General features: G+C 46.3%; 1 long non-coding RNA gene across 1 annotated transcript in view; it reads left to right on the top strand.

The window, feature by feature from the left end:
• The window catches only part of LOC145717073 (uncharacterized), a 34344-nt gene that overhangs the window by 9337 nt on the left and 19007 nt on the right, over positions 1 to 6000 (top strand). Inside the window, exon 3 of the long non-coding RNA XR_014140081.1 lies at positions 820 to 1014. This is a non-coding gene — a long non-coding RNA (uncharacterized LOC145717073). The remainder of the gene's footprint in view (positions 1 to 819; positions 1015 to 6000) is intronic.

The raw sequence follows: 6000 nt of genomic DNA, 5'->3' as shown, positions 1-6000 counted from the left end.
GGCAGGGAGTCTGCTTCTCCCTCTGACCCTCCCCCCTCTCATGCTCTCTATCTCATTCTCTCTCTCAAATAAATAAATAAAATCTTTAAAAGAAAAAAACAGAACCTCCTTTCTAGGCTCAAGAACCACGAGCCTCAGAATCCAGCTTATCTGCCTGTATCCCATATTGGTATGCAGTGGTACCTCTTGGCTCCAAGCAGGTTACGCTACCTGTGCATACTGCAGCTGCCGCCAGCACCACCACAACCAGCACTTCTCTTCCCACCAGGAAGCAGGGCTCAGAATGTTACAAATACTGGCTGAATTCCTTATATGCTTGATCTCAATTATTCTGCACACCAGTCACATGTAGTATATTTATTATTTATTTATTCTTAAAAATTTATTTATTTATTTGAGAGAGAGGGTGAGCGAGAGAGAGCACAAGCAGGGGCAAGAGCAGAGGGAGAGGGAGAAGCAGGCTCCCCGTCGAGCAGGGAGGCTCGATTCCAGGACCCCGGGATCATGACCTGGGCTGAAGGCAGATGCTTAACTGACTGAGCCACCCAGGTGCCCCCACATATAATATATAGATCCTGATTTTGCTTAGGAATTAAAATCAAGGCTTAAATATGTGAAGTAACTCACTTATGGTCTCACTGATAGTAAATCGCAGAGGTATTATCTAAACCCAACTTATTTGACATGATGCTTTTAACCAAGACATCAGTATTTTCTACCTTCCTGATCTTTTTCTCCATCTCATATCGTCATATCACCTCTGTGCTGTTACTTATGTAATACTGGCAGCCTGGTACTCACTACACTCTTGTGAACTAGGCTGCAAGAGGACACAAGTCGTTTGCAGCCTGCAGCACTAGTAACCTACTGATCCTGGGACCACCATCTGCATCATCTATCAGAATAAATCCCCTGAAGGAAAACAGAAATCCTGCATTAGCATGGACTCTGGAGGATGACATTCAAGCTCCCAGTCTCCTCTCTCTGGCAGACACTTTTCTTATCAGTCTCCAGGTAAGAGAGATTGCTCTTTGCTACATGACTTCTTTACCCTGCTGTACTATAATTTTGTGTTCTCTAGTGAGGACCTCAGTTCTTTCTAGGAACAGTCTTGGGCACCTCTAACATTTTGTTCACACTTCTATTTCTCTGGGTTGAACAACTCTAACCTCTGCCCACAAGGACCTGGTGGTGCATTTGGAAATTAGAAATTATCCTTGGTTGGGCAACTGCCTTCGGCTCAGGTCATGATCGTGGAGTCCCGGGATCGAGTCCTCCATTGGACTCCCTGCTAGTGGAAGGTCTGCTTCTCTCTCTGCTGCTCCCCCTGCTTGTGTGTGCGTGCTCTCTCTCTCTCTCTATCTCTCTGACAAATAAAATCTTTAAAAAAAAAAATTTATCCTATGGTTTCTAATTTCATGGGGACTCTAGAGACTGGTGACTTCCAGTGCTGCCTTTAGACTCAGGCAAGAGTGGCTCCTGTCCTGTGGATTCCACTCTGGTCCTGGTCCCCTGACCACCCATCCCTTCCAGGCTAGGCTTAGGTTCCATGGACCCCAGAATTCTCTTCTTGAATCCCATTTCTAGAACAGAGTGGAACTCAGCCCAAGGGCCATTCTCCTCTAAGAATGGACCTTGTAACAGTCTGCCCCTAGGCCCCAGGGGGAAACCAAGAGGTGGTTGTTAATGGGGTGTGGATGGAGTTTGAGTATCTGTACTTATTTGGGCAAGACCCCTTGGGGTGTGGGGCAGAGCTAGGAGTGGGAAGAGAAGGTGGAGACAGACCAGAAGCCAGAGGGGAGTCCAAGAGCTTGGAACTAAAACCCAGCCTTCTAGGTTGTTTTGAAGACATTTGTCATGGTAGGAGGATAGAACATATTTTTATTAGGCAGTGCATTAGCTTGATTTATAACTTCTGTATATTTAGACACATATCTCGTGGGCCTCCACTTCTACCCTTTTGCCCTGGCTCCTTCAAGTGTTAGGGATAAGCCTGTTAGCAACTACTAGGGCAACCAGTAGTCCCAGTGTATCTGAGACTAAGGGGTTTCCCAGGATTCAGGATTTAAAGTGCTAGTGGAAAAAGACGCAGGAAAACTGGGAGAAAGTGTGTTGATCACTCTAGACCACCCACTCCCTAAAATGTGGTGACTGTTGTTGATTTATATAACTGTACAGAACTCAAACTCCTTCTTCCTGGGGCAGAAAGAACTTCGATTTACATTTTCATCATAATAGTGTGCAAGAAATTTCATTTAATGACAGATCTTCTCTCAGAGTCAGGAGATAATTAAAGGTCATTTAACCACTGGCAGGCATACTGTCTCCAGGGCAGGATGCAGCCATTAGCAGTGGCCTTTGTAAACTTGCCACTAAAATCAACAATGAGAATTCATTGACCACTAGAAGAAGAAACACCATCAAAATTGTTGCTGGAAGTCCAAGTAGCTTCGTATACCTTGGACTGTCCCATTTCTTCAAGAAAGAGGAGAGAGGGGATGTTTCCATGTGGCATTATTCCTATCGCTACCCAGTTCCAACTTTCCAACTTGGCTACAACTACCTAAAACAGCTCCTTTCTAGGGAGCCTACAGGTGCCTAAGAGCTAGGGATATTTTGAGGTGTTTGGCAACCGGGAAAAGGGGAGGTAGAAGCATCTTTAGCCAAACAACTTTCTGGGCAAAACTGAGAGGTAGGTGCAGTTAATTTCTACCCACGCTGCTGTTTCTACTTTTCCCACCATTTTGTTTCCTGAGTTTTTAGGAATAAGACATTCATTCATTTATTCATCCATCCATTCATTCAGAAAATGGGGCCAAGAGTGGTAGCACTGCATGCAAAGGAAACAGCACGAGCAAAGGCTCTGTGGCAGGAACATACTTGAAGATCTGAAAGCAGACTGGAGGGGCGGGCTGGAAAAAGAGGAAAGGGGAGCAGAATAGGGTCCGAAAGTTGGGTAGGGGCCAGCTCACATGGGACTTTAGGGGCCACAGTACAGACTTTGGATTTAATCAAGTGCAGTGGATTGATGATCCCCAGAAATAGCCACATCGTCATCCGGGAACTGTCCATGTTACCTGATAGGACCAAAACGGACTTTACAGATGTGATTAAATTCAGGATCTTGAGATGGGGAGATTATCCTGGACTACCCAGGGTCCTAGGTGCCATCACATGTATCCCTATCAAGAGGGAGAGTGGACAGACAGAGGAGGACAAGGCAGTGTGACCATGGAGGCAGAGGCTGGAGTGATGTGGCCACAAGCCGAAGAAGCCTGGCTGCCTCGCCAAGATGGAAGAGGCAAAGAACAGATTGTCCTCCAGAGCCTCCAGGGGGAGGGTGGCCCTGCTGATGTGCTGATTTTAACCCAGTGATACAGATTTTGAACTTCTGGTCTCCAGAACTGTGAGGTAATAAATTTTTGTTGTTTTAAGCCACCACGTTTGTGGTAATTTACAGAAGCCAAAGGAAACTGATACAGGCAGTTTTTGGCTTTAGGCTGGGATGTGACCTGATGAGATTTCCATCCTTTGGTGACTGCTTTGAGAGCTAGGTGGAACAGAGATCAGAGGGGACAGAAGTAAGAATAAAGAGACTGGGAAGTTCTTGGCAGCCATGCAAACGAGACACAATGGCCCCGCGGAGGTGGAGAGAAGTAGAACATTCGAGATTTTCTTTGGAGGTAGAATGCCAGGACTTGCTGACAGATTGCCATCAGGAAAGCAGGCTTTAAAAAGTCATCAACAACTTAGTCTAAATGTAAGTAGGCCTTTTCCTCCAAGGGGAACTCATAATTTTAAAAAGAAGCACAGGGATAACCCAACAGTGGGATTTTAGGCTCTATAATACCCCATATGTGGAGAAAGGGACTTAGTGGGTTGTGGGCTTGTGGAGTTTCCCTGCAATCCATTCTGTTATGCTGCTTTGCTGACCACCTGCTCTGTTCATAATCTGTCACGAATCCTTTTTTAGAAGTACATGGATCGCAAATCAACAGATGGTATTTTCCATGCTGTCTCAGAGGGAATTTTCTCGGTTGGGGAGGCACCTGAAAGATGCAGTTTAAATGCCACATTGATGTCCTTAAGACATTTCAAAGGTTTCCTCTACTGGTTCTCAAACTTCAGCCTGTATCTGCCTCACCTGGGGGAGCTTCTGTGTCAGGCAGATTTGAGAAATGTGGCTCCAGAGATTCTGATCCTAGGTGGGGGAAGATTCTAGGATAGCGCTTCTCAGACTTTAAAGATTCTGATTTAGCAGGCCGGGGTGGAGCCTGAGATTCTGCATTTCTGATGAGCTCCCAGGTGATGTTGACACGCTGGTCTCTGGAAAACACTTGGAATAACAAGATCCACAGAGATCATTTTCAGAGCTGTAAGCCCCCATGTGCCAAGGATGAGCCTGATGATGAGTTTGGATGTGATACCACACGTGTCAGAAACAAAGGTAGCCAGACACACTGCCAAGTCATCTTGGTGCAGCAGGCTCTTTTCCTCTTGAAACTGGTGACACTCTGCATTCTCTCCTGCTGAGCTCATAAATGCCTCCTTGCCAAACCCAACAGGGGCCAGCTTCCCAGACTGGGTTGCGAGGTTGAGGTTTGCCAGGCTCGCCCCTTCCGGGAATGCCGTGGGCCAGACGGCTTCCGTAACGCAGCACTGTCTGTCTTGCTGGGGGCCCATGAGGGTTGGCACGCCACATCATTGTGCTGTTTCCAACACATAGTCCCGGCCACGCTCTTCCTCCACTTCAAACCCTGCCCTGGCCCTGGTCAAGCTCACTGGCCTACCCACAAAGTTCCTCCTCCATCTCTAGCTTTTATAGTCTACAACCCACCCAGATTGAACCACCGTGAGTTCCTTATTTCATAGGCTTGATTTCTCTTCCCTCCCCAGGCCTGTGTCACAGTTTAACTCAAACCATCCTCCCATGGTGGCGAAGGATACACACGGTAAAGAGAAAGAGGAACAGAATTGTGACATAAAGAGAGGCAGTGCAAACCAGTGGTTAAACACAGGTTTTAGTATAAATCCCAGCTCGGTCACACCTCAGCTGTGTGACCTTGGACAAATCTCGGGGCCTCAGTTTTCTTCTCTTTAAAATGAGGTAAATGGGGGCACCTGGGTGGCTCAGTTAGTTAAGCGTCTGACTCTTGATTTCAGCTCAGGTCGTGATCTCAGGGTCATGAGATTGAGCCCTGCATTGGGCTCGAACCCAGTGCCGAGTCTGCTTGAGATTCTCTCTCCCTCTCCCTCTGCCCCTTTCCACTACTCCACCCTGCACTCAATACGCGTGCTCTGTCTCTTTCTCAAATAAATAAATAAATCTTTAAAAAAAAATAAAATGGGATAAATAAAATCTTTCTCACAGGGCTGTCAAAAGGGCTTAATGAGCTAATGTACTTAAAAGGCTGAATTTTGTGATAGGCCATAATAAGGGTGGAGATTAGCCATTCAGATTAGCCACTGCTCTTTGTCACTCTCTTCCTTTCTAACCTTCCCTTCTGTTCCCCTTCTCTCTTTGCTTTTCCCCTTGAGATCTTGGGGCCTCCATAGAGGTACAGTTCTTGGCATTTCCTCCAGGTGAAATTCCACAGGGGTGGGAAGTATCGATTATATTTCAGAAACTGTTTTTGGTAATTGACCAATAGGAATGGTTTGGGACTGTCCACTTAGCTACATTATCAGCGGCACTTTAAAAGGAAATGAATAGAAATGCTCATTATTCCGGCCATTAGTCCAAACTTGGAACAAACAGGAATCTCTAGGTCCAAACATTTCCCCTGTAAAGCTTTGTTTACCTTAGAGACCGAAGTCAACACAATGAGGTCGAGATATCAGCAACATGGAAATTCTTGAAGTCAAGGGCAGCAGAAGCCTTTTATGAAGCTGGTGTCCAGGGCCACAGTGAACACCTTTTTCTCTAGGCTAAGGACGGGGGGTCGGGGGGAGCATTTCAGGGTTGCCCCATCAGACTGAGATTGGTTCATTATCTTTCAT

Source organism: Leptonychotes weddellii, chromosome 1 (assembly GCF_054177405.1).
Source record: "Leptonychotes weddellii isolate Sample4059 chromosome 1, ASM5417740v2, whole genome shotgun sequence".
In the NCBI taxonomy this organism is placed as follows: Eukaryota; Metazoa; Chordata; class Mammalia; order Carnivora; family Phocidae; genus Leptonychotes; species Leptonychotes weddellii.
This window is presented reverse-complemented; position numbering and strand designations above follow the sequence as displayed.